This window comes from Triticum dicoccoides, chromosome 4A, assembly GCF_002162155.2.
Source record: "Triticum dicoccoides isolate Atlit2015 ecotype Zavitan chromosome 4A, WEW_v2.0, whole genome shotgun sequence".
Lineage (NCBI taxonomy): Eukaryota > Viridiplantae > Streptophyta > Magnoliopsida > Poales > Poaceae > Triticum > Triticum dicoccoides.
The window spans coordinates 187,221,093-187,248,590 of NC_041386.1; positions in this window are offsets into that span (position 1 = coordinate 187,221,093).

Sequence of the window (27,498 nt, forward strand, 5' to 3'; positions counted from 1 at the left end):
CCTTCTCCGGAAGCATGTGAAGTATGTCTGGACGCCTGAATGTGACATCACTTTCAACACCCTCAAAGTTAAGTTAGTCACAGCTCCAGTTCTGACTCCTCCTGATGAATCCAAACCATTTGAGGTTTTATGTGATGCTTCCCTGCAAGGTCTCGGTGTTGTGTTAATGCAAGAGAATAAAGTTGTGGCCTATACCTCTTGCCAGTTGAAGCCCAACGAAAAGAACTACCCCACTCATGACCTCGAGTTAGTGGCAGTTGTCCATGCTCTTTTAACATGGAGACATCTCTTGTTGGGAAGGAAAGTGGACATCTTCACTGGTCATAAGAGACTCAAGTACATCTTCACTCAGCCCAACCTCAACCTCAGGCAGACTCGTTGGGTCGAAATGATTCAAGAGTATAATCCGAGTATTGAATATACTCCAGGAAAGGCCAATGTCATTGCTGACGCTTTGAGCAGGAAGGCTTACTGCAACAGTTTGATTCTCAAGCCCTTCCAACTGGATCTTTGTGAAGCTTTCCACAAACTTAATCTCCAAGTTGTTCCTCAAGGATTCCTTGCCAACCTCCAAGTCTCTCCTACTTTGGAAGATCAGATTCGTGAGGCTCAACTTCTTGATGCAATGGTGAAGAAGGTGAAGATTTGGATTGCCAAGAGCCAACCGAAGTACAAGTGCTATCGCCTTGATGACAAAGATACTCTATTCTTCGAGGATCGCATTGTTGTTCCTAAGGGTGACCTTCGTAAAGTCATTATGAACGAGGCTCATAATTCACTCCTTTCTATTCATCCTGGAAGTACGAAGATGTACCATGACCTCAAGCAGTCGTATTGGCGGACTCGAATAAAGCGCGAGATTGCTCAGTTCGTGAATGAATGTGATGTCTGCAGAAGAGTGAAAGCAGAACACCAATGGCCAGCTGGTCTCCTCCAACCTCTTTCCATTCCAGAATGGAAGTTTCACCATATTGAGATTGACTTCATGACTGGATTTCCCAAGTCCAAGCGTGGCAATGATGCTATCTTTGTTGTCATCTACAAACCCACTAAAGTGGCTCATTTTCTTCCTATCAAAGAATCTATCATAGCAGCTCAGTTGGCAGAGCTATATACCTCCAGGATTGTCTCCTTGCACGACATTCCATAGTTGATATCTTCAGATCGTGGAAGCATCTTTACCTCTAAGTTCTAGGATTCTTTCCAGAAGGCCATGGGCACCAACATTCAATTCAGCACAGCTTTTCACCCTCAAACTAGTGGCCAAGTCAAGCAAGTAAATCAAATTCTTGAAGATATGCTCAAGGCTTGTGTCATTTCTTTCGGTATGAAGTGGGAAGATTGTCTTCCATATGCCGAGTTCTCCTACAACAACAGCTTCGAAGCGAGTTCGGGCAAGGCCCCATTCGAGATTCTCCATGGCAGAAAGTGTCGCACTCCTCTTAACTGGTCAGAGACTGGTGAACGCCAACTTCTTGTCAATGATTTGATCACAGAGGCTGAAGAAATGTGCAAAGTCATTCGCGAAAATCTGAAAGCTGCGCAATCGCGCCAGAAGAGTTATTACGGTAGCAAGCATCATGACTTGGCTTTCGAGATCAGAGACCATGTCTACCTCCGCGTCGCTCCAATGAAAGGTACTCGTCTCTTCGGTATCAAAGGGAAGCTTGCCCCTAGATACGTGGGTCCTTTCAAGATCATTGGCAAAAGAGGCGATCTTGCATATCAACTTGAGCTTCCATCCAACTTTGCAAACATGCACGACGTGTTTCACGTGTCTCAGCTTCGCAAGTGTTTCAAGACTCCTGACCGCATCATCAACTTCGAAGAGATTGATCTCCAAGAAGACATGTCTTATCATGAGCATCCCGTTGCTATCCTTGAAGAAACTAAGTGCAAGACTCGCAACAAGTCTATCAAATTCCTAAAAGTGAAGTGGTCACATCATTCCAACCGTGAAGCCACCTGGGAACGCAAGGACCACCTCCATTCCATATATCCGGAGTTTTTCCAGTCCTAGATCTCGGGACGAGATCCTTTCATAGTGGTGGAGTGTTGTAATGCCCCGTATGTAACTTACCATATTTGTATTCCAACTCTTGCCATTTCCGGCTCTAAGTTATGATATTCCCTCGTGGTTGGGTTTTGTCTTCGTTTTGCTTTTTGTCCATGTCATGCATTTCATATCATGTCATCATGTGCTTCGCATTTGCATACGTGTTCGTCTCATGCATCCGAGCATTTTCCCCGTTGTCCGTTTTGCATTCCGGCACTCCTACACCCTCCGGCGTCTCCTTTTGCCTCTTTTCGTGTGCGAGTGTTAAACGTTCTTGGATTGTACTGAGACTTGCCAAGCGGCCTTGGTACACCACCGGTAGACCGCCTGTCAAGTTTCGTGCCATTTGGACTTCGTTTGATACTCCAACGGTTAACCGAGGAACCGTAAAGGCCTCGTGTGTGTTGCAGCCCAACACCCGTCCAGAGTAGACCAAAACCCAACTAAACCCCCTCCATCCTCTTGGCCGTTTGATCACGATCGCGTTGCCAAAAACCGCACCTCATTTGGACTCTCCTAGCCCCCTCTAGCTATAAATAGGTCTCCCCCATTCAAAATCGCAGACGAAACCCTAGTCTTCCTCTTCACCGTGCCGCCGGACGTTTCCGCTCCGACCGGACGCGTCCGCCCCTGTCAACCTCCTCCAATCGCGGCGTGCCACATCACTGGGCCGAGCCCCACTTCGCCGCCTCCGCCGATCCGGCCCGTCCGGCCCGTAGCCAGCCCCCGCGGCCAGATCGGGCCCGCCGCCCGCGTCCTCGCCGCGCCGCCGCCCTGCTCCTCCCGCCGGCGAGCCGAGCTCTGCCTATCTCCTTCCTTGGCGGCCTCGCTCGCCACCGCGTGCTCCCGTGTGCCCCCGCGCGCCACCGCCTGTCCCGCATCTCGCCGGCCCGCTTGCTGTCGCCATCTCCGGCCACCTCCCCGATCAACTCTGGCGAGGCTCCCCTGGATCAGGACGAGATCCACCAGGCGGCCATCCAAACGCCGCCCCGTCCCCGGATCTGCTCATCCCCGAACCGTCCCGTCCAATTTTCCACGAGGGTATATTTTTGGCTAAGTCCCAGGATTTTCACATTATGTGTGCATGTTTGAACTACCATAACTTCATGCATATTGCCCCGTTTGATGTGTATGAGATATCAAAATGTTCATCTGGTTGTCCCCTTCATTTCATTCCATTGCATCATGCTTGTTTGAGTCCATCTTGATGAAGAAAATGTTGTTGCAAGAGTGCTATAAAATGTTAGTTTCTGTTTCTTAACAGATTATGAGCATTTATCATTTTTGCCATGATTAATGTGTGCCTCCTATGAACTTGAGCCCTACATGTGTTTTGGGCTATGCCATGCCATCTTTACAGGGGTGTATGCCATGTATTTTTTTGATCAATGTGGTGACTAGCACAAGCATGCAAAGTAGCTCTCGTGATGTTGCTGATTTCAGGGACTTAGAATTCTTCCAAGTCATTTCCCTGATGTTATTTTTATGCCATGTATTCATGTTGCTACAGAGTAATCCATGCCTCTTTTGAGCATGTTCAGTAAGGATGATTTTGAGACATTGTTATGTTCTATCCATCCATGTCTTTGTTCGCAATTATGGAGTACCCTAGCATGACTCAATCTTGCTCTACTTTTGCTATAGAATGTTCCTGGCAGATTGTTTAAGTGTTAATCAATTTTGACAAGGTTGTTGTAGTTGATCCATGCATGCTATGAGATTGTTCATGCCATGGTTAGATACTTGAACATGTCTTCTTGTTGGGTGTATGGTTAGTTTGTCATGCAATGCCTTGTGGTGAGTGCATCCAGCTCGCGAACATGCCTACATAACTCTGTTTTTGCCATGTCCAGTTTTCTGCTAAATCTGAATCTGTTAACGAAACTTTCTATGTTTTCATGGGTGGCATCATATTTTCTGATCCACTTTGGCTTATGGTCAATAAGGGACTTTTGTTATATGCTTTGAGTAGTTTTATGCCATGCCTTGTGTTTCTATGATCTGATCCGATAGCATGTTGTTATGTTGCTCTAAACTTTGCTTCTTGATGTTAATTCCTGACATGTTATTTTCACTAAGTCTGTGAAGCTGATATCTTTTGCACTATTGCCATTCTTGTTTGAACCTGCTATTGTGTGATTTAGCCATAGCTCAGTGTTCATCTTTTGTCAAGAATCTTGAGTAGATCACTGACATGTGCTGTGTTGCTATGTTAGAGTGCAGTAGCTTATTTTCTTGATGCATTTTATATGGCATCGTGCTGTTAATGGCAGAATCGTGCCATTATTGTTTTGCTTGCCATTTGCAAACCGTGCATCCGTTTCCGGTGATCTTTATATCGATTTTGACCGGAATGAACTCATGTTTCCAGCAGCGCTCTTGGTTTGCCAAGTTGAGGCATCGTTCAATCTTTTCCTTCCTTGTGTTCTTGCTTTGCATCATGCCATGTTTTGCATCATGTTGCTTGTGCATTGCACCGTGGTTGATTGTGTTTCCCTTGCTTGTGTTCTTGCTTTGGGTGGAGCCGGGAGACGAGTACATGATCGAGGAACACGTTGAGTATGCTTACGAGGATCAAGGTTACGCCAACTTGGAGAACTTTGCAGGTAAGATGACCATACCCTCGAAATCACTTCTATCTTTGCTTGCTAGTTGCTCGCTCTATTGCTATGCCTATGGCTCGATACCTACCACTTGCTATATCATGCCTCCCATATTGCCATGTCAAACCTCTAACCCACCTTGTCCTAGCAAACCGTTGGTTGGCTATGTTACCGCTTTGCTCAGCCCCTCTTATAGCGTTGCTAGTTGAAGGTGAAGATTGGAGTTTGTTCCTTGTTGGAACATGTTTATTGTTGGGATATCATTATTATATCTTGTTTACTTAGTGCACCTATACACTTGTAAAGGGTGGAAGGCTCGGCCTTATGCCTGGTGTTTTGTTCCACTCTTGCCGCCATAGTTTCCATCATACCAGTGTTATGTTCCTTGATTTTGCGTTCCTTACGCGGTTGGGTTATAATGGGAACCCCTTGACAGATCGCCTTGAATAAAACTCCTCCAGCAAGGTCCAACCTTGGTTTTACCATTTTCTACCTAAGCATTTTTCCCCTTGGGTTCCGCAGACTCAAGGGTCATCTTTATTTTAAACCCCCGGGCCAGTGCTCCTCTAAGTGTTGGTCCAAACTAGAGCCCCTTGCAGCGCCACCTTGGGGAAACTCGAGGGTTGGTTTTAGTTGTACGGATTGCTTATCCGGTGTGCCCTGAGAACGAGATATGTGCAGCTCCTATCGGGATTTGTCGGCACATTTGGGTGGCTTTGCTGGTCTTGTTTTACCATTGTCGAGATGTCTTGTAACCGGGATTCCGAGTCTGATCGGGCCGTCCTGGGAGAAGGAATATCCTTCGTTGACTGTGAGAGCTTGTGATGGGCTAAGTTGGGACACCCCTGCAGTGTTTTGAACTTTTGAAAGTCGTGCCCGCGGTTATGGGCAGATGGGAATTTGTTAATGTCCGGTTGTAGAAAACTTGACACTTAACTTAACTAAAATTCATCAACCGCATGTGTAGCCGTGATGGTCTCTTCTCGGTGGAGTCCGGGAAGTGAACACGGTTCTTGTGTTATGCTTGAAGGTAAGTAGTTTCAGGATAACTTCTTGATCACTTCTAGTTCACGATCATGCTTTGCTTCTCTTCTCGCTCTTATTTGCGTGAGTTAGCCACCATATATGCTAGTGCATGCTGCAGCTCCACCTCACCGCCTTTTCCTACCCATGAGCTCAAATAGTCTTGATCGCGAGGGTGTGAGATTGCTGAGTCCCTGTGACTCACAGATTACTTCCAAAACCAGATGTAGGTGCCGATGATGTCATTTCAGGAGATGCGATTGAACTCAACTGGGAGTTCGACGAGGACTTGGGACGTTACTACGTTTCCTTTCCAGACGATCAGTAGTGGAGCCCAGTTGGGGAGATCGGGGATCTTATGCATTTGGGGTTGTCTTTATTTTGGTTCCGTAGTCGGACCTTGATTGTATTCTGGATGATGTAATGCTATATTTATGTATTGTGTGAAGTGGCGATTGTAAGCCAACTCTGTACCTCTTTCTTATTCAGTACATGGGATGTGTAAAGATTACCCCTCTTGCGACATGCCTACAATGCGGTTATGCCTCTAAGTCGTGCTCCGACACGTGGGAGATATAGCCGCATCGTGGGTGTTACACCGGCCACCTCGTGGCCGAGACAAAGCGGCATGTCAGGCCGAAGTCCAGCCCGCACCCCGTCACAAGTTAAACAAAAATACCAAGTCCCGGGGTAATACGTAGGACCTACAAGACGTATTGGAAAACAAGGCAGGACATGCAAGATCGATCTACGAATCACGGGGGCGCGCCCCAACGCGTTGCGACGACCGTCACGCCGGATATACTAAAAGCAAATCCGACTGGGCCGAATACAGCAGACAAGACTCGTATGAACTGCGTCGTGATATAGCCCGGCATAGAGGCGCCGCACACCCCCTATGCTTCACTGATGAAGTAATGGATCACGAATTCCCAGAAGGTTTTAAACCCGTGAACATTGAATCATATGATGGTACAAAAGACCCCGTGGCATGGATCAAAGATTTCCTTCTCCACATCCACATGGCCCGCGGTGACGATCTACATGCCATCAAGTACCTCCCATTAAAACTCAAAGGACCTACTTATCATTGGCTCAATAGCCTGCCAGCAAACTCCATTGGCAGTTGGGAGAATTTGGAGGGCGCATTCCTTGACAACTTCTAGGGCACTTATGTGCGACCACCGGATGCCGATGACTTGAGTCACATAACCCAACAGCCAGGGGAATCAACCAGGAAATTCTGGACTCGGTTCCGAACTAAAAAGAACCAAATTGTCGATTGTCCGGATGCCGAGGCCTTAGCGGCATTTAAGCATAACATCCGCGACGAGTGGCTCGCCCGACACCTCGGCCAAGAAAAGCTGAAATCCATGGTAGCCCTCATGACACTCATGGCCCGCTTTTGTGCAGGCGAGGATAGCTGGCTGGCTCGCAGCAACAACACATCAAGAAACCCTGGCAATTTAGATGGCAAAGATAGCAACGGCAGGCCACGTCGCAACACACACAAGCACCGCAACAACGGTGACAACGCCGAAGACACGACAGTTAATGCCGGATTCAGTGGCTCTAAATCCAGTCAGCGGAAAAAGCCGTTCAAAAGAAGCAATCCGGGCCCGTCTAGCTTGGACTGCATACTCGACCATTCGTGTCAAATTCACGGCACCCCCGATAAACCAGCCAACCACAGCAACAGAGAATGTTGGGTGTTCAAACAGGCCGGCAAGTTGAATGACGAAAACAAGGAAAAGGGGCTGCATAGCGACGATGAGGAGGAGCCCCGGCCGCCGAACATAGGTGGACAGAAGAAATTTCCTCCCCAAGTGAAAACGGTAAACATGATATACGCAACACATATTCCCAAGCGGGAACGGAAGCGTGCACTGAAGGACGTCTATGCGATGGAGCCAGTCGCCTCAAAGTTCAACCCATGGTCTTCTTGTCCGATCACCTTCGATCACAGGGACCACCCCACCAGTATCCGTCATGGCGGTTCTGCCGCATTGGTCCTTGACCCCATCATTGACGGATTTCACCACACTCCAGTCCACATGGACGATGGCAGCAGCCTGAACCTGCTCTATCAGGATACAATGCACAAAATGGGTATAGACCCCTCGAGGATCAAACCCACCAAAACCACCTTTAAAGGTGTCATCCTAGGTGTAGAGGCCTATTGCACGGGCTTAATCACACTAGAAGTGGTCTTCGGATCTCCGGACAACTTCCGAAGCAAGGAGTTAATCTTCGATATCGTCCCCTTCCGCAGTGGCTATCACACACTGATCGGACGAACCACATTTGCCAGATTCAATGCGGTATCGCATTCATACCTCAAGCTCAAAATGCTAGGACCTCGCGGGGTTATAATAGTTAATGGAAACACAGAACGCTCGCTCCGCATGGAGGAGCACACTGTGGCCCACGCAGCAGAAGCGCAAAGCAGCCTTATGAGGCAAATCGCCAATTCGGCGAAAAAGACCCCGGACACCTTCAAGCGAGTCCGGAGTACCCTGCAAGAGGATCGCTAGGCATGTTTAGAGCTCGCCTAGCAATTTGGCCTTCGTCCTAGTCCCAGTCAAGTGGCGAAATTTGCGCCGCGCATACATAATTGCACACTCAAGATACCATGGGCATAGGTGGAGGCACGACCATGGCACGGCCCACAATGTGGCTCAACCGCTTCAGGACCCGTATACCTTTAACATTTTCTTCCTTTCAGGCCCCTATTCTCTGAAGGCCCTCTCCGATCGTCTGATTATCGGACCCGTCACGGGAAGGAAACACCAAGGAAGCAAGAAGCTTTGACGTACAAGGGAATCCTCAGGTGGTCTCTGATAACGATCGACATACCTGTTTTGCATACCCACACGCAGCTTGACCTTGGACAGGACATGTCAAATAGTCCTATCTTTTAATTATTGCACTACATTTATGCATCTAAATTACAATGTACAACATTAGCTCATTATTGCATTCCATTATCTTTTTTCCCTGTCTACTTATTTACGACAAATCGCACCCGTACATTCTGATACGACCAGTGTGCCAGGGGCTTCAGTGTACCCCATAACACGGCATGAAAAGTCCGAACACTTTCGAGAGTGCGGCACCCCGAACTTATAGCATTATATGCATCAGCTCCGAATCATGTCTTGGGTCAATAGTTGGGTTTGCCCGGCTCCCATGTTTTGGTACCTTACGTTCCGCTATATCGGCTAAGGTAGCACTGGGAGAACTACTGCGATTGTGTCCCGATTCTTCCGGACGAGCACCTCAGTAGAGAAAGCCGAAAACTGACTATCATGATGCGGCGAGAGCCGGTCGCTGTTCGAGAGGTCTCAAATCCTTAAAGATTTTTTCCGCTTCGGGCGAGGAGTGGGCTTTGTCCGATTTAGGCGTACATAGCGCCCCAAGTTCGGCCTTCTGAATACTAGGGGCTTCGCCGAAATTTAAAATTGTAGACTTCTATGGCTAAGTGAGAGTGATAAAGCTTTATAGTCCGATTGCCTGGTTCGTTGTGCTGAACACCTCCTTCAAAGGGCCCAAAACTGGGATAAAGAGTGGTCAGGTTTATCCTGAACACCTCAGTACTAGTTACATGGGGCAGAAGCTGGCGACGGGCCAACTCTCAAATTTTATGAACAACCACACAGAAGGTAATATTTTAAATTAACAAGCGTTACATAGCGCACATGAACTCGTTCCACATTACAGGATCACATGAGTACATTCATTCAAATATTACATCCTTAGCACATTCCTCTGCCACAAGGCGAGCACCCTTCAGGACACTGTCATAATACTTTTCGGGGTGGCGATGCTCCTTGCCCTCCGGGGGCCCTCCTTCACCAGCTTTTCGGCGTCCATCTTCGCCTAGTGCACTTTCGCCTGGGCAAAAGCCTTGCGCGCCCTCTCAATGCAAACGGACCGCTTTATGGCTTCAAACCGTGGGCAGGCATTCACAAGCCACCTTACCAGGCCGAAATAGCTGCCAGGAAGGGGCTCGCCAGGCCACATCCGTACTATGATGCCCTTCATGGCCAGTTCAGCCGCCTCGTGAAGCTCGACCACTTGCTTCAACTGGTCGCTCAAGGGCATCGGATGTTCGGTCCCAGTATACTCAGACCAGAACAACTTCTCCGTCGAGCTCCCTTCCTCGGCCCGATAGAACTCCACGGCATCCGACACACTGCTAGGTAGATCTGCGAACGCTCCTGGAGAGCTATGAATTCGGGTAAGTAAAAGGAAAGTTTCCTTCACATGCTTGCTTTGCATAATTAATGCCTTACACGCCGCTATCTTCTTGACCGCCTCAATTTCTTGGAGGGCCTTTTGGGCTTCAGCCTTGGCATTTTGTGCGTTCTTGATATGTCCATTTTGCAACATGCTTTTATATCGATATTTATCGCATTATGGACTGTTATTTCTCTTTATGTCACAATACTTATGGCTATTCTCTCTTATTTTATAAGGTTTACATAAAGAGGGAGAATGCCGGCAGCTGGAATTCTGGTCTAGAAAAGGAGCAAATATTAGAGACCTATTCTGCGCAACTCCAAAAGTCCTGAAACTCCACGGAACGTCTTAAAAGAAATAAAGAAAAATAAACGCCAAAGATGAAGGCCAGGGGGCCCACACCCTTCTCACGAGGGTGGGGGGTCTGCTCCCCCTAGGGCGTGCCCCCCTACCTCGTGGGCCCCCTGGTGGCTCTCCGATGCCCATCTTCTCCTATATGAGGTATTTCGATGAGAAAAAATAAAGAGGAACTTTTCGGGACGAGACTCCGCCGCCACGAGCTCCGGCAGAGCTGTTCTGCCGGGGAAACTTCTCTCCCGGAGGGGGAAATCATCACCATGGTCATCACCAACGCTCCTCTCATCGGGAGAGGGCAATCTCCATCAACATCTTCACCAACACCATCTCATCTCCAAACCCTAGTTCATCTATTGTATCCAATTCTTGTCTCCAAGTCCGGGATTGGTGCTAGTAGGTTGCTAGTAGTGTTGATTACTCCTTGTAGTTGATGCTAGTTGGTTTAATTGGTGGAAGATCATATGTTCAGATCCTATATGCATATTATTACCCCTCTTATTATGAACATGAATATGCTTTGTGAGTAATTATGTTCGTTCCTTAGGACAAGGGAGAAGTCTTGCTATGAGTAGTCATGTGAATTTGGAATTCGTTCGATATTTTGATAAGATGTATGTTGTCTAGACTCTAGTGGTGTTATGTGAACGTCGACTACAAAACACTTCACCATTATTTGGGCCTAGAGGAAGGCATTGGGAAGTAATAAGTAGATGATGGGTTGCTAGAGTGACAGAAGCTTAAACCCTAGTTTATGCGTTGCTTCGTAAGGGGCTGATTTGGATCCATATGTTTCATGCTATGGTTAGGTTTACCTTAATACTTTTGTTGTAGTTGCGGATGCTTGCAATAGAGGTTAATCATAAGTGGGATGCTTGTTCAAGTAAAAACAGCACCCAAGCACCGGTCCAACCACATATCAAATTATCAAAGTATCGAACGTGAATTATATGAACGTGATGAAAACTAGCTTGACGATATTCCCATGTGTCCTCGGGAGCGCTTTTCCTATTATAAGAGTTTGTTTCGGCTTGTCCTTTGCTACAAAAGGATTGGGCCACCTTGCTGCACTTGATTTACTTTTGTTACTTGTTGCTCATTACAATCTATCTTATCACAAAACTATCTGTTACCACTTATTTCAATACTTGCAGAGAATACCTTGCTAAAAACCGCTTATCATTTCCTTCTGCTCCTCGTTGGGTTCGACACTCTTACTTATCAAAAGGACTACGATAGATCCCCTATACTTGTGGGTCATCAGTTCTCGAGGGCCTTCGCAAGCTCGGACCATTGCTTCTTAGAGTCACGCTCCAAGGACTCGTACTTCTTGACAAACTACTGGAGGTCTTGCTGAACCTCGCCGACTTGGGCCTCTTGCTTCTCGCGCTCGGTGCGCTCCTTGGCCGCTTTGCCTTCGGCCTCGGACAGCGCCTTCTTCAGGGCCGCCACTTCAGTCGTGGCCCCTAGCAAAATTCATGACAATCCTATGATCTAACAACCACTTTTCTTTTTCTTTATCAATAAACAGACGAGGTATTACTTACCTTTGTTCTCTTCGAGCGGCCTCTTGGTAAGGCCGAGCTCTTCCTTGGACCGCTCAAGGTCCCGCTTCAGTGTGGAGACCTCCACCGTGTGAGCGGCAGCGGCCAGCAGTGAATCCTGCTTATTCACATAGACATATTCTGATTAGACTCCTGTGATTATTATTTGATCCTGTGTTCGACCTTTCTTTGCAAACACCAAACAGAGCATCAGGGGCTACTGTCAATGTTGTAATATTTTCTCATAATTTGATTACTTACCTCAAAGCCTGTTAGGAGGCTGGCACAAGCTTTAGTCAGTCCGCTTTTGGCGGACCGAACCTTCTTGACCACCACACTCATGATAGTGTGGTGCTCTTCGTCAATGGAAGCGCCGCGAAGCGCTTCCAGCAAATTGTCCGATGCCTCTGGATGGACAGAGGCCATCAGCACTACCGCCTTGCTCCCCTTGGTGAGGGGTCGCCTGACAGAATCCGGAACCATTGGAGGTTTCGGCACAATATTCGAATGGGGGCTAGACTTGCTGCCCCCGGCATTAGAGCCCATGGGAGTCTTGCCCCTCGTGCGCCCAGCGTACGGAATGTTGCCTTGGGGCGCTTCCGGCACTGTCTACCCTTGGTTCGGTACCCTTTGAGACAACACCTGGACGTCGTCCGTAGGGCGGGGGGAGCAGGCGGTCGGGAGTGAATCGTTGTTCATCTCCAACGGTCCCAAAGACACAACCGAAGATGATACATCGATATGGACTTTGGATGGGCTGCATGATCATGTTCGGCATGATAAGAAGCAATAAAATAAAACATACCAAGAACTATTATGGTATCCGGATACTTACGACTTCGCCAGGGGCTTGTCCCTGGGTAACCACTCCTCGTCGCTAAAAGCGACCGTCGTGGAGCAGTCCGGAAGGAGAGTCCTTCCCTTCTTGGACCCTTCGGCCTCCCCTGACGCGGCGGCCTTCCTTTTCTTGTCTCCCCTGGCTGGGGGGGAGAACTTTCCTCTTCCTCCTCCTCATTTTCGTGGGAGGAGGGCACCTCAGTGTTATCGGACGATGAGTCCGATACGACCTTGCGCCGAAGACCTTTCCTGGTCCCCGTGGCCTTCTTCTTGGCCTTCTTCTCCGGCGCCTCATAGGGTGCCGGAACCAGCATCTCCGTTAAGAGAGCCCTTGCTGGATCTTCGGGAAGTTGGGTTGGACAATCGATCCGCTCTGCTGTCGTGACCCAGTCATGTTAAATGGCATGGAGGCTTAGATCCCCCACATGATTATACTGGGGAAAGAAACATCTTACAAGATATAAGGAGCTCACCGGATTGGCAGGGCGCTTTGCGCTGAGTCCGCGATCCTCAGTAAGGGGAGGAGGTACCTCGGTGGACTTGAACAGCACCTTCTAGATGTCCTGGTGCGTCGTGTCGAAGAGCTCTCGCAGCATCTGGTGCTTAGCCAGGCCGAACTCCCACATATTGAATGCCCGTCTTTGACACGGGAGGATCCGGCGGAAGAGCATGACCTGGACCATGTTGACAAGCTTGATTTTCTTGCTTATCATGTTTTTAACACAGTTCTGGAGTCCGGTCAGCTCCACCGATGAACCCCCGGATAGGCCCTTCTCTTTCCAGGAGGTGAGCCGCATGGGGATGCCATATCGAAATTCTGGGGCCGCCACCCAGTTGGTGTCACGCAGCTCGGTGATGTAGAATCACCCGGATTGCCACCCCTTCATGGTCTCCACATAGGAGCCTTCGAGCCAGGTGACGTTGGGCATTTTGCCCACCATGGCACCTCCGCACTCCACTTGCTGGCCAACCACCACCTTCGGTTTAACGTTGAAGGTCTTCAGCCACAGGCCGAAGTGGGGCTTGATGCGGAGGAAGGCCTCGCACATGACGATAAACGCCGAGATGTTGTGGATGAAATTGGGGGCTAGATCGTGGAAGTCCAGCCCGTAGTAGAACATGAGCCCGTGGACGAAATGGGTAAGGAATACAACCCTTTCATGGGGTTCGGGGGTAGGGACGATCTGCCCCACGTCTGGGAGCCAGTGCACGATATGTGCGGCCAGGTATCTGGCTTCTCGGAGCTTCATAATGTTCTCCTCCGTAAAAGAGGAGACCATCCACTTTCCTCCCGTTCTGGACATGTTTGGAGTGGTTTTTTTTTGGAGAAAATGCGAACTTGGGCGCTGGAGCTCGAGTGCGCGAGAATGGATGGGCAGGGAAGAAGAAGGTGTGGGTGAAAAGGAGGAGTCCTTGTCCCATTATAAGGGATGAAGAAATTATGCGCCTCCCAACCTGCCTGGTAAACTCGCTTATTCCCCAAGCGCCGTGATTGATGGCGCGGTTGGGTTACCCACACCCGTATTGATGAGAATCCCGTGATAAGGGGACACGATCTCTGCTTCGACAAGACATGCCAAGAAAATCGCCTCGCAATATGTGCAGTAGCTGGTTGAGAAAAACGGTTCGAATAATGACCGGGCCATGGCGTGATGTCACGTTATGAAAAGTTGTCAGCAGATTAGATTTGTGGAAATATTATACTCTGTACGGTGGTATGTGGAATTTGTTTTGCAGAGCCGGACACTGTCATTGTGTTCGAAATCTTCTATGGAGTATTCGGAGGAGGAACCCGCCTTGCAATGCTGAAGACGATCTGCATGCCTGACTCATCGTCATTGAAGCCTGGTTTAGGGGCTACTGAGGGAGTCCTGGATTAGGGGGTCCTCGGTCTACCGGACTATATACTTTGGCTGGACTGTTGGACTATGAAGATACTAGATTGAAGACTTCGTCCCGTGTCCGGGTGGGACTCTCCTTTGTGTGGAAGGCAAGCTTGGCAATTCGGATATGTAGATCCCCTCCCTTGTAACTGACTCTGGGTAACCCTAGCCCCCTCCAGTGTCTATATAAACCGGAGGGTTTAGTCCATAGGACGACAACAATCATAATCATAGGCTAGCTCTACGGTTTAGCCTCTACGATCTCGTGGTAGATCAACTCTTGTAATACTTATATCATCAAGATCAATCAAGCAGGAAGTAGGGTATTGCCTCCAACAAGAGGGCCCGAACCTGGGTAAACATTGTGTCCCCCGCCTCCTGTTACCATCCGCCTTAGACACAGAGTTCAGGACCCCCTACTCGAGATCCACCGGTTTTGACACCGACAATGGGTTTGGAGATCCAAACATACCTGGTTCTTAGCTTGGAGGAAGAAGCGTTTTTGGTTCATTCCTCGACGACCGCCACCAGGTGAATGACCGATGAGGAATTGATTTCCCTCTAGTTAGTTTTAAGCCCGATCCGATCATAATCCATTGAAAGCCCCAGGGCGGCGATGCGGTCTAACAGCTCATTTAAGGACGAGATGTCTGTCGGATCCATCTTTTTTGAGTGCTCGAGACCAATGCGGAGGCAATGTTTGGCGATTGCGGGGGACGCCGTCGGCCTGATGGCCGTGTGGGCACCCATGGTGAAACCGCTGATCTGGAGGACCTGTCCCGAAGTCAGGCTCCTTCTAGAAGTGATATCGTTGTTGATGACAAGGCGAGCCATGGATCGCTTTTCGTGACTAAACAGCGGAGCTCTCAATGAAAGCACCAATGTCGGTGTCAAAACTGGCAGATCTTGGGTGGGGGGGCAAGCTATGAGTCTAAGGATCAATGGTAACAGGGAACAATAGAGACACGAAGTTTACCCAGATTCGGGCCCTCTTGAAGGAGGTAAAACTCTACGTCCTGCTTGATTGTATTATATGTGTATAGGGGTTACACGAGTTGGTCTACCTCGAGATCGTAATGGTTAAACCCTAGTTGTGTAGCCTATGATTATTCTGATAGCCCCTACGGACTAGACCCTCTGGTTTATATATACACCAGAGGGACCTAGGATTGTACAGAGTCAGTTTGCAGAGGAAGGAGACAACAGATCCGAGACACAAAACCTGCCATCCACGCATATAGGAGTCCTACCCGGACACGGGGGACAATCTTCTGCTTTATCTTCAAGGCTCATCAGTCCGGCCCATATCGAATAGGCCAGACACCTGAGGACCCCCAAATCCATGACTCTGTCACTGCCTATGCGGAGCGGGGAGCTCCCCCGGGCTGGGTGGCGCCTAAGGCCAACCTCACCTTCGACTCAACGGACCACTCCACGATCATGGCCAGCGCCGGCACGCTCCCGATGCTCTGCACTCCCACCATCTGCAACATAGCGGTCACCAAGACCCTCATCGACAGTGGCGCCGGCCTCAATGTCCTCTCCGTGGAAGCATTCGGCCTGCTTCATGTGCCCCACGGTCGGCTCCGCCCCACCAAGCCTTTCTCCGGGGTTGTTGACGGCTCCACCTGCCCCTTGGGGCCTATCCGCCTCCTCGTCACCTTTGGCACCCGCGACACCTACCGCACCAAGCTCATCGACTTCGACATCGCCCGCATCGGCCTTGCGTACAACGCCATTCTTGGGAACCCGGCCTTGGCCAAGTTCATGGTGGCAACCCATCCTGGCTATAACCTCATGAAGATGCTGGGAAGTAGCGGATTTCTCAACGTGGCGGGGGACACCAAGGACGCGCTCTCGGCCCTCAAGCTCGCTTTCAGCGCTGCAGCGGCCGCGCGGCCATGCGGGGAGGGAGCCCCGGAGGGCCCAGGAGCTGCACCAGCAAAGAAGCAGGTGCCGGTCGATGAAGGTGGGAGATCGGGATCCTCCTTCACCATAGGCGCTGGCCTCCCTCCAGACTGAGAAGAGGCGCTGGTCAGCTTCCTCCGCGCAAACAAGGACGTGTTTGCGTGGGAAGCGGTGGACCTGGTCGGGGTCCCCCGTGGGGTAATCGAGCACCACCTAATGGTGTGCCCCAACGCACGCCCTGTGAAGCAGAAGGTACGAAGGCAAGCCCCGGAGAAGTAGTCATTCATCATCCAAAAGACCCGCAAGCTGCAGGAGGCCGGGGTCATTCGGGAAGTGCGGCACCCAGATTGGCTCGTGAACCCAGTCATCGTCCCCAAGAAGGGAGGCAAGGAGCGCATGTGCGTCGATTTCACCAAACTCAACAAGGCCTCTCCCCAAGACCCTTTCCCTCTTCCGCGCATTGACCAGATCGTCGACTCCAGCGCCGAGTGTGATTTGCTATGCTTCCTGGACGCCTTCTCGGCCTATCACCAAATCAAGACGGTGGTGCATGACGTTGAGAAGATGGCTTTTCTGACCACGTGTCGGGTGTACTGCTACATGTGCATGTCGTTCGGGCTGCGCAATGCTAGAGAAACCTTCCAGCGGCTAATGCACATCGCCTTGGGCCAAGCAGCTCGAGAGGAACGACGAGGCACACATCAACGACATAGTGGTGAAATCTCTGGAGGCGAGAAGACTTATCGAGTATCTATAGGAGACTTTTGCCAGCCTGCGCATGGTAAACCTGTGGCTCAACCCAGAGAAATGTGTGTTCGGTGTCCCGTAGGGCAAGCTGTTGGGCTCCCTGGTGTCACTGAGGGAGTTCTGGATTAGGGGGTCTCCTAACAGCCGGAATATATCCTTTTGCCGGACAGTTGGGCTATGAAGATACAAGATTGAAGACTTCGTCCTGTGTCCGGATGGGACTTTCCTTGGCGTGGAAGGCAAGCTAGGCAACACGTATGTGTAGATCTCCTCCCTTGTAACTGACTCTGTGTAACCCTAGCCCCCTCCGGTGTCTATATAAACCGAAGGGTTTAGTCCATAGGACAACATACAATCATACCATAGGCTAGCTTCTAGGGTTTAGCCTCTACGATCTCGTGGTAGATCAACTCTTGTAATACTCATATCATCAAGAACAATCAAGCAGGACGTAGGGTATTACCTCCATCAAGAGGGCCCGAACCTGGGTAAACATCGTGTCCCCTGCCTCCTATTACCATCCGCCTTAGATGCACAGTTCGGGACCCCATACCCGAGATCCGCCAGTTTTGACACCAACATTGGTGCTTTCATTGAGAGTTCCACTGTGCCATCAACATAAGGCTCGATGGCTCCTTCAATCATCAGTAACGATGCGGTCCAGGGTGAGGTTTTCTTCCTCGGACAGATCTTCGTATTCGGTGGGGTCGCACCGCGAGCCAATTCACTTGGCCATCTGGAGCAGGTCGAGAGCTACGCCCCTGGCCATCAGGTCAGGTTCGGAAACTTAAACTACACTGCCGACATCCGCGAAGACTTGATCTTCGACGGATTTGAGCCCATGTCAGGTGTGCCGCATAGTCACGACGAGCATGACGTAACTCTGCCGTCGGACAATATTCAGGAGACCGCATCTGCCACTACTCCGGCCGTCAATCCGGAGGAAATCGTGCCATCCGAGAGCGGAGTGATAGACCCCTCCATGGAGGCCGCACTCTCAGTGGCGATAGAGCCGGATACTGACTTCACCCCATATGAGAGTCATGTCGCCAAACCACAGGATTCACCTCCGGCCACGGACTCCGAGCCACTTACATCTGTGCCCGTCGAATTCGACTGGGCGCCGATCATGGAGTTCACCTCCGCGGATATCTTTCAGCACTCACCCTTCGGCGATGTGCTAAATTCATTAAGGTCTCTCTCCCTTTCAGGAGAACCTTGGCCGAACTATGTCCGGCTAGAATGGGATGCGGACGACGGAGAAATTCGCTGCCCACCCACCACCCACTTAGTAGCCACTGTCGACGATTTAACCGACATGCTCGACTTCGACTCTGAAGACGTCGACAGTATGGACGACGATGTAGGAGACGAGCAGGAACCACCGCCCATAGGGCGCTAGACCGCTACCTCATCATATGACATATATATGGTGGACACCCCTAAAGAAGGCAATGGTGACGAGATAGCGGAGGACGACCCCTCCAAGAAGCAACCCAAGCGCCAACGTCAGCAGCTCCGCTCTAAGTCCTGCCATAGCAAAAGTAGTGATACCAGCACAGGGGATAGTAACACTGTGGATAGTGCCAAAGACAACCACAATCCCCTCCAGCATGATGTAGAGACGGAGGATGAACAAGCCAGCCCTCCAGAGCAGGCAGCAGATGGAGAACCGGAGGAGGACAATTACATACCCCTCTCCGAAGACGAGGCGAGCCTCGGCGACAAAGAATTTATCGTGCCTAAGGACCCCATCGAGCAGGAGAGCTTCAAGCGCCGGCTTATGGCCACAGCAAATAGCCTAAAGAAAAAGCAACAACAGCTTCAAGCTGATCAAGACTTGCTAGCAGACAGATGGACCGAAGTCCTTGCGGGCGAGGAATACGAACTCGAGCACCCCTCCAAGAGTTACACAAAACGCGGGTTGCTACCTCACCTCGAGGAGGAAGCATTGAAACCCCATGCACCAGTGTACAATGTGGCTGACCGGCCACTACGTGGCCGAGCCAAAGAGGCGTTTCAGCCTGAAGTTCAGCCTGCACCCCGCCGCCACTCAATCCAAAATACCAAGGCTCGGGGCAACACACGGGACCAGCGAGACGTATTGGAGAGTAAGGCAAAACTTGCAAGGTCAATATATGGGTCACGAGCACACGCCCTAAGACGGGACGATGATCGTCGCGCCGAATACACCAAAAGAAAATCTGGCCGGGCCGAATACAGCAGACAAGACTCATATGAACTGCGTCATGATATAGCCCGGCACAGAGGCGCCACACACCCCCTATGCTTCACTGATGAAGTTATGGATCACAAATTCCCGGAGGGTTTTAAACCCGTAAATATCGAATCATATGATGGTACAACAGATCCCGCTGTATGGATTGAGGATTTCCTCCTTCACACCCACATGGCTCGCGGTGATGATCTACATGCCATCAAGTACCTCCCACTAAAACTCAAAGGACCATCTCGGCATTGGCTGAATAGCTTGCCAGCAGACTTCGTCGGCACTTGGGAGGATCTGGAAGACGCATTCTGTGACAACTTCCAGGGCACTTATGTGCGACCACTAGATGCTGATGACTTGAGCCATATAACTCAGCAGCCAGGGGAATCTACCAGACAATTCTGGACTCGGTTCCTGACTAAGAAAAACCAAATTGTCAACTGTCCGGACACAGAGGCCCTCACGGCATTCAAGCACAACATCCATGATGAGTGGCTTGCCCACCACCTTGGCCAGGAGAAGCCGAAGTCTATGGCAGCCCTCACAACACTCATGACCCGCATTTGCACGGGCGAGGATAGCTGGCTAGCTCGCAGCAATAACACATCGAGGAATCCGGGCACTTCGGATACCAAATATGCCAACGGCAGACAATGTCGTAACAGACCAAAGCGCTGCAATAAGGGTGATAACACCGAGGATACGGTAGTCAATGCCGGATTCAGAGGCTCTAGATCGAGTCAGCGGAAAAAGCCATTTAAAAGAAGTACTCCGGCTCCATCTAGTTTGGATCGCATACTGGATCGCTCATGTCAAATCCACGTCAGCCCCGACAAGCCAGCCAATCACACCAACAGAGAATGCTGGGTGTTCAAGCAGGCCGGCAAGTTAATTGCCGGAAACAAGGACAAGGGGCTGCATAGTGATGACGAGGAGGAGTCCCAGCCGCCGAACACGGGAGGACAGAAGGGGTTCCCCCCACAAGTGAAGATGGTGAACATGATATACGCAACCCACATTCCCAAGAGGGAGCGGAAGCGTGCACTAAGGGACATCTATGTGATGGAGCCCGTCGCCCCAAAGTTCAACCCATGGTCTGCTTGCCCGATCACCTTTGATCGCAGGGATCACCCCACTAGTATCCGTCATGGTGGATCCGCCGCACTGGTCCTAGACCCCATCATCGACGGATTTCATCTCACTCGAGTCCTTATGGATGGCGACAGCAGCCTGAACCTGCTCTATCATGATACAGTGCGAAAAATGGGTATCGATCCCTTGAGGATCAAACCCACCAAAACCACCTTTAAGGGCGTCATCCCAGGTGTAGAGGCCTATTGCACGGGCTCAATCACACTGGAAGTGGTCTTCGGATCACCGGGCAACTTCTGAAGCGAGGAGTTAATCTTCGACATTGTCTCGTTTCGTAGTGGCTATCATGCACTGCTCAAACGAACTGCATTTGCAAAATTCAATGATGTACCGCATTACGCATACCTCAAGCTCAAGATGCCAGGACCTCGGGGGGTCATAACAGTGAATGGAAATACAGAACGCTCGCTCCGCACGGAAGAGCACACTCTGGCCCTCGCAGCAGAAGCACAAAGCAGCCTTTCAAGGCAAACCACTAATTCGGCAATACAACCCCAGAACACCTTCAAGCGTGTTCGGAGTAAACTACAACAGGATCACCTGGCATGTTCAGAGCTCTCCTAGCAATTCGGCCCCCGTCCCAGTTCCAGTCAAGCGACGAAATTCGTGCCGCACATACATAATTACGCACTGAAAATACCATGGACATAGGCGAGGGCACGATCAGGGCACGTCCCGCAATGCGGCTTAACCGCCCTAGGGGTTGTATATCTTTATCATTTCTTTCCTCTTTCAGGGCCTAACTCTCTGGAAGCCCTTTCCGGTAGTATGATTGCCGGACACATTACGGGAAGGAACAACCAAGGCGACAAGAAGCTAAGATGTAGACGGGAACCCCCAGGTGGTCTCTAATAATAATACCCGCTTTCTACTATCCATACGCAGCTTGCCCTTGGATAGGACATTTCGAATAGTCCTACTTTCTGCTTATTGCACTACCTGTACCAGTACGCTTCGACGTATTATTTAAATAACAATGCATAGCATTAGTCTATTATTGCATTATTCATTCCTTTTTTCCTTTATATCCATTTACGACAATCCGCACCCGTAAATTTTGGTACGGTCAGTACGCCAGGGGCTTTCGTTTACCCCATAATATGGCACGAGAAGTCCGAACACTTTCGACAGTGTGGCACCCCGAACTTATAGCATTATATGCATCAGCTCCGAATCATGTCTTGGGTCAATAGTTGGGTTTTCCCGGCTCCCATGCTTTGGTACCTTACGTTCCGCTATATCAGCTAAGGTAGCGGAGGGAGAACTACTGCGATTGTGCCCCGGTTCTTTCAGACGAGCACCTCAGTAGAGAAAGCCGAAAACTGACTGTCATGATAAGGCGAGAGACTGGTCGCTGTTCGAGAGGTCTCAAGTTCTTAAAGACTTTTTCCGCTTTGGGTGAGGAGTCGGCCTTGTCCGGCTTAGGCATGTATAGCGCCCCAAATTCGGCCTTCCGAATACCAGGGGCTTCGCCAGAATTTAAAATTGTAGACTTCTATGGCTAAGTGAGAGTGATAAAGCATTATAGTCCGATTGCCTGGTTCGTTGCGCTAAACACCTCCTTTGAAGGACCCAAAATTGGGGTAAAGAGTGCTCAGGTTTATCCCGAACACCCCAGTACTAGTTACATGGGGGCAGAAGCCGACGACTGGCCAACTCTCAGATTTTATAAACGGCCGCACAGAAGGTAATATTTTAAATTAAAAAAGCGTCACATGGCGCAAATGAACTCATTTCATATTACAGGATCACATGAGCATGTTCATTCAAAAATTACATCCTTGGCACACTCATCCGGCACAAGGCGGGAACCCTTCAGGACACTCTCATAATACATTTCAGGGCAGCGATGCTCCTTGCCCTCCGGCGGCCCCTCCTTCACCAGCTTCATGGCGTCCTGCTTCGCCCAGTGCACCTTCGCCCGGGCAAAATCCCTGCACGCACCCTCGATGCAGACAGACCGCTTTATGACTTCAAGACGTGGGCAGGCGTCGACGAGCCGCCTCACCAAACCGAAGTAGCTGCCGGACAGGGGCTCGTCAGGCCACATCTAGATTATAAGGCCCCTCATGGCTTGTTCGGCCGCCTTGTGAAGCTCGACCAACTGCTTCAGCTGGTCGCTCAAGGGCACGGGGTGTTCGGTCCCAGTATACTGAGACCAGAACAACTTCTCCGTCGAGCTCCCCTCCTCAGCTCGGTAAAACTCCGCGGCATCCAGTACACTGCGGGGAAGATCTGCAAACGCTCCTGGAGAGCTCCAAACTCGGGTAAGAAAAAGGAAAGTTTCCTTCACATGCTTGCTTTGCATAATGAATGCCTTACCCGCCGCTATCTTCTTCACCGCATCAATCTCCTGAAGGGCCTTGTGGGCTTCGGCCTTGGCGCTTGAAACGCTTTCAAGCGCCTGCGTGAGCTCGGACTCTCGCGTCTTAGAGTCAAGCTCCAAGGACTTGTGATTTTTGGCGAGAGCCTCGAGCTCTTGCTGCACCTCGCCTACTCGGGCTTCTTGCTTCTCCCGCTCAATGCGCTCTTTGGCCGCTTTGTCTTCAGCCTCGGACAGCGCCTCCCTCAAGGTTGCCACTTCGGTCGCGGCCCCTGGCAAATCCACGATGATCCTATTACTTTACAACTGAACTTCTTTTATTTTATATAGACAAGGTATTGCTTACCTTTGCTCTCCTCGAGCTGCCTCTTGGTAAGCCCAAGCTCGTTCTCGGACCGCTCCAGGTCCTGCTTCAACGCAGAGACCTCCGCAATACGTGCGGCAGCGGCCAGCAGTGAAGCCTGCACTTACACATAGATATATTTTGATTAGACACCTGAGTCATCATTTGATCCTCTATTCGGCCTTTCTACTCGAACGCCGAACAAAGCATCAGGGGCTACTATCTATGCGGCAATATTTTTATATTTTGATTGCTTACCTCAAAACCTGTTAGGAGGCTGGCGCAAGCTTCAGTCAGTCTGTTTTTGGCGGACTGAACTTTCTCAATCACCGCACTTATGATAGTATGATGCTCTTCGTCGATGGAAGCGCCACGAAGCGCTTCCAGCAAGTTGTCCGGTGCCTCTAGATAGACAGAGGACACCGGCACGGGCGTCTTACCCCCCTTAACAAGGGGTCGCTCGCTGGAGTCCGGAACCACCGAAGATTTCGGTGCAGTGTTCGGCTGGGGGGCGAACCTGGAGCCCATGGGAGTCCGGCTCCCTTTGCGCCCAGGGTCCGGAAGGTCGCCTCGAGGCGCCCCCAGGACTGCCTCCCCTTGGCCTGGTGTGTGTTGAGACAACACCTCGACGTTGTCCGCAGGGCAAGGGGTGGAGGCGGTCGAAAGAGAACCGCTGTTCATATCCGACGAGTCCAACGAACCGCTCGACGAAGATACGTTGAGATGAGCTCGGGACGGACTGCATAATCATGTTCAGCATGAGGAGAAGCAGTACAGTAAAACATACTATGAATTACTATGGTGTCCGGATACTTACGACTTCGCCAAGGGCTTGACCCTGGGTAGCCACTCGTCGCTGCTGTAGGCGGCCGTCATGGAGCAGTCCGGAGGGAGGGTCCTGCCCTTCTTGGACCCTTTGGCCTCCCCGGTTGGGTCGGCCTTCCTTTTCTTGTCTCCCCCGGCTGGCGGGGGAGAACTTTCCTCTACCTCCTCCTTGTTTTCAATGGAGGAGGGCGCGTCGGAGTTATCGGACGATGAGTCTGATACAATCTTGCGCCGGAGACCCTTTCGGGTCCCCGCGGCCTTCTTCTTGGCATTCTTCACCGGCACCTCGTATGGTGTCGGAACCAGCATCTCCGTTAGGAGAGCATCTGCAGGATCTTCCGGCAGGGGGGTAGGGCAATCGATCTGCTCCGCTATCTTTACCCAGTCCTGTTAAAGGCATGGAAGGCTTAGATCCCGCACATGATTAAACTGGGGCAAATGGATACCCTATGAAATATAAAAACTTACCGGATTGGCGCGGCACTTTGCGCTGAGTCCGCGGTCCTCGATGAGGGAAGGAGGTACCTCGGCGCCCTTGAACAGCACCCTCCAGCCATCCTCGTGCATCGTGCCATAGAGCTCTCGCAGTGTCTGGTGCTTGGCCGGGTCGAACTCCCACAAGTTGAATACCCATTGTAGACATGGGAGAATCCGGCGGAAGAGCATGACCTGGACCATGTTGACAAGCTTGATTTTCTTGCTCATCATGTTCTTCATGCAGGTCTGGAGTCCGGTCAGCTCTATCGAGGAACCCCAGGACAGGCCCTTCTCTTTCTAGGAGGTAAGCCGTGTGGGGATTCCGGATCGGAATTCGGGGGCCGCCACCCAGTTGGTGTCATGCGGCTTGGTGATGTAGAACCACCCTGATTGCCACCCCTTTATGGTCTCCACATAGGAGCCTTTGAACCAGGTGACATTAGGCACCTTGCCCACCATGGCGCCTCCGCACTCCACTTGCTGGCCGACCACCACCTTCGGTTTGACATTGAAGGTCCTCAGCCACAGGCCGAAATGGGACTTGATACGGAGGAAGACCTCACACACGACGATAAACGCAAGATGTTGAGGATGAAATTGGGGCCAGATCATGAAAATCCAGCCTGTAGTAGAACATGAGCCCACGGACAAATGGGTGGAGAGGAAATCCCAGTCTGCTAACAAAGTGGGTAAGAAAAACTACCCTCTCATGGGGTTCAGGCGTTGGGATGATCTGCCCTGGATCTGGAAGCTAGTGCACGATATCCGCGGCCAGATATCCGGCTTCCCGTAACTTTATGATGTTCTCCTCCCTGACGGAGGAGACCATCCACTTTCCTCCTGCTCCGGACATGTTTGGAGTGGTTTGAGAAGTAGAACGCGATCTTGGGCGCTGGAGCTCGAGTGCGTGAGAATGGATAAGCGAGGAGGTAGAAGGCGTGGGTAAAAGGGGGTAAATCCTTGTCCCTTTATACGGGCGAAAGAGGCGATGCGTCTCCCCACTTAACTGGTAAAATCGCTTATTCCCCAGGCGCCATAATTGATGGCGCAGTTGGGTTACCCACATCTGTATTGATATGAATCCCGTAATAAGGGGGACACGATCTCTGCTTTGACAAGACGTGTCAAGAAAACCGTCCCCATGTTATGTGCGGTGCTGGTTGAGAAAAACGGTTCGAATAATAACCGAGCCATGACATGACGTCGTACTGTCAGAACGCGTCAGCAGATTAGATTTATGGAAATATTATTCTCTCTGCGGTAGTATGTGGAACATGTTTTGCAGAGACGAACACTATTATGGTGTTCAAAATCTTCTATGGAGTATTTGGAGAAGGAACCTGCCTTGCAATGCCGAAGACAATACTGTGCGCCGGACTCATCGTCATTGAAGCCTGGTTCAGGGGCTACTGAGGGAGTCCTGGATTAGGGGGTCTGCGGACAGCCGGACTATATCCTTTGGCCGGACTATTGGGCTATGAAGATACAAGATTCAAGACTTCGTCCCGTGTCCCGATGGGACTTTCCTTGGCGTGGAAGGCAAGCTAGGCAATACGGATGTGTAGACCTCCTCCCTTGTAACTGACTCTGTGTAACCCTACCCCCCTCCGGTGTCTATATAAACCGGAGGGTTTAGTCCGTAGGACAACATACAATCATACCATAGGCTAGCTTCTAGGGTTTAGCCTCTATGGTCTCGTGGTAGATCAACTCTTTTAATACTCATATCATCAAGAACAATGAAGCAGGACGTAGGGTATTACCTCCATCAAGAGGGCCCAAACCTTGGTAAACATCATGTCCCGTGCCTCCTGTTACCATCCGCCTTAGACGCACAGTTCGGGACCCCCTACCCGAGATCCGCTAGTTTTGACACCGACAGTCGCACAGAGGGATCGAGCCCAACCTACAGAAAGTCAAGGCCATAGGAAGGATGAGCCCGCTGCAAACTCTCAAGGAGATGCAGAAGCTAGCAGGCTACGTAACCTCGCTCGGGCACTTCATCTCCAAGATGGGGGAGCGTGCCCTCCCCTTCTTCAAGCTAATGAAAAAGAAGGGCCCGTTCGAGTGGACTCCGGAGGCTGATGCAGCCTTCCAAGACCTCAAGAAGTACCTCACCAGCCCACCAGAGATGGTAGCGTCGTGCCCCCTTGAACCTTTGGTGCTCTACTTGGCCGCCACGCCTCACTTTGCCATCGCAGCGTTGGTGGCGGTCCGCGAGGAGCACCCGACCAAGGGCTCGCGGGGCCACACCTCGCACCCGGTTGAGGCGCCGCGGCCTCAAGACGACACTCCTGAGGCCTCGGCCACCCACCGATCGGCGGGGCTCTTGAGGATGACGCCTCGAGGCCGTGGCGACCCCGACAAATGTCAAAGCTCCTGAGGCTCCCCAGCCTCGGTAGGAATAGGACCCCACCAATGCCTCCGCCCTCATCGAGCACCCAGTGTACTTCATGAGCACAGTGTTGCGCGATGCGCGGGCACGCTACCCCGTGCCGCAGAAGTTGTTGCTCATGCTTTTCGTCGCCTCCTGAAAGCTACACCACTACTTCCAAGGCCACCCCATCAAGGTTGTATCAGCTTACCCCCTGGAGAGGGTGCTCCGGAGCCCTAATGCCGCAGGAAGGGTCGCCGAATGGAACATTGAGTTGCAAGCATTCCAGTTGGAATTCAGCACCACCGGATCATCAAGGGTGCGGCCCTCGCCGATTTCGTGGCGGAGTGGACTGATGCCCCCGAACGAGAAGTGGATGAGGACCGTTCCCTCTCGCCTGGAAGCGAATCACTAGATGGTTGGGTCATGTACTTCGATGGCGCATTCGTGCGCCAGGGCGTGGGGGCTGGAACCGTGCTCATCTCGCCCACCCAGTACAAGCTCTACTACGACATGCAGCTCTGTTTCCAGCAGGGCGAGAAGGTCTCCAACAACATCCTAGAATACGAAGGCCTGA